Source organism: Elephantulus edwardii, unplaced genomic scaffold, assembly GCF_000299155.1.
Source record: "Elephantulus edwardii isolate Elephantulus edwardi_28Jun2011 unplaced genomic scaffold, EleEdw1.0 scaffold00273, whole genome shotgun sequence".
Lineage (NCBI taxonomy): Eukaryota > Metazoa > Chordata > Mammalia > Macroscelidea > Macroscelididae > Elephantulus > Elephantulus edwardii.
In genome coordinates, this window is record NW_006400023.1 from 2,236,358 (window position 1) to 2,238,662 (window position 2,305).

A 2,305-nucleotide genomic window follows, 5' to 3' on the forward strand; every position below is an offset into this window, starting at 1 on the left:
ACTGAAGAGCAACGATGTCAGACTGGAGACTAAGGTATGCCTGATCCAGGCTATAGTCTTCGCAATTACGTGCTATGCATCAGAGAGTTGGACAGTGAATAGGGTTGATAGAAAGAGGATTGATGCCTTTGAGCTGTGGTGCTGGAGTAGAGTGTTGAATATACCATGGACTGCTAGGAGAACAAACAAGTTTGTCCTGGAGAGGGTGAAGCGAGAATGTTCCCTGGAGTCAAGGATTCTGAAGCTTCGTCTGACATTTTTTGGGCATGTTGCAAGGAGGGACTGGTCCTTGCAGAGGGACATCATGTTTGGCAGAGTGGAGGGGTGGCGAAGGAGAAGAAGACCTTTGATAAGATGGATCAATTCTGTGACTGAAGAGGTGGGAATAAGTGTGTTTGAGATGGCTAGGTTGGCACAGGATAGAAGAGCGTATAGAGCTCTTGTACACAGGGTCACTATGAGTCGCAAGCGACTCGATGGCACATAACAACAACAACAACAACTAGTTTATTTACAAAATTCTAATACATTGTTTTCAAGAACAAATTCTTTCAATTTCCCTCACCCCCTCACCCATCAAATTGTACCACCCCATGATTCATCTGTACCTCCCCCTGCACATCCTCTGCTTCCAATCTCTGCCACCCCTCTTGAATCCTCATACTCATTCTACAATAATGGCTTTATACAATATTTATCCTTGTGGGACTGAGTTAGTTCACTCAACATAATGTTCTCCAGTCTCTCCCAAGTTAGGTAATAATTTACAAAATCATTGCTCCTGTGTGCTGTGTAGTATTTCATTGTGTGAATGTACCATAATTTCTCAGTCCATTCTTTTGTGGTTGGACATTTAGGCTGTTTCCATGTTCTTGTGATGGTGAATAACGGTGTTATGAACATTGGTGTACAAATATCCTTTTGTGCCTCAGTTCTCATTTTCTCAGGATATATTCCAAGTAGTGGAATAGCTGGGTCATATGGAATTTCTATGTTCAGCTTTTTCCAAGAGGGTGAAAAGAAAACCTACAGACTGGGAACAAACATTTGGTAATACCATCTCAGACAAGAGTCTTATAACAAAAGTTTACAGAATACTCCTGGGTTTCCACAAGAAAAAGGTTGATAAACCAATGATGAAATGGGCAAAAGACATAGAATTTTAACAGAGGAAGATATTCGAATGGCAAACAGACACATGAAGAAATGTTCCAAATCACTGGAAATAAGAGAGATGCAAATCAAAACCACAATGAGGTACCATCTCACCCAGTAAAAGTGGTAAAGTTTAACAGGGCAGCAAGTTATAAATGTTGGAGAGGATGTAGCGAGAAAGGAACTATTATACATTGTTGGTGAGATTGTAAAATAGTACCATTCTGGAAGGCAGTTTGGCACTTCCTCAAAAAGGTTATAAATCTTAATGGAAGCAGACTGCCTCATCTTTCATACATGGGGTGATGGTGGGTTTGAACTATTGACTTTCCAGTTAACAGCCCAACATATACCACACCAGGCTCCTTGCTCAAAACCCTGGGTGCCCCTAAATTCTGACAGGCAGATCTGAGTGTTCTAAGTCCAAGAACTGTGGGCCCACATAGCCACATGTGCACATGCCCACACACGCATCCACGTTCACCAAGACACATGGGCTCACACACACACACACAAGCACAGACAGATACAGGCACAAATCCACACACAGAAACACACAGGTAAGCACATGGGCAATGCACACGTATACAGAAGCTTGCACGAGCACAGACACATACAAACTCACACCCAGGCTCGCGTCCACATATACACAAGGTTCTGCACAGACATACTTGTTCATGTGTAAGTATATATGCACACGCATGCGCTACACACACACAGACACACACACAGACACACACACACACACACATGTTCCACCTGCTGGTAATGAAAACACTAGCCAGCCAAGCCATTTGAGAACTTCCTCTCCAGCTGCCCTTTGCCGTTCAGTGGGGCTGAAGCCAGGGCCCTCCCCTGCCCCGCCCCCAGTTGGTTGTATAAATTCCCTCCCTTTGCCCCTGTCTGGGTACAGCACACGGCTGGCAGGAGCACCACTGTCCACCTCTGCCCACCCAGCCTGCAGACCCACCAGGACTGAAACCAGGAGCAGCATGGGTAAGGAGGGGCCTCCATTAGCCACCCACTGACCTCTGATCTGCCCCTGATTTGGAGGGAGCTCTCTCCAGCAAATAACCCTAAAACTTGAGGTGGGCTTAGACAGAATTCTAGACTCCACTCTTGGGTTCCCTCCTATCTGTGTGTGTGTGTG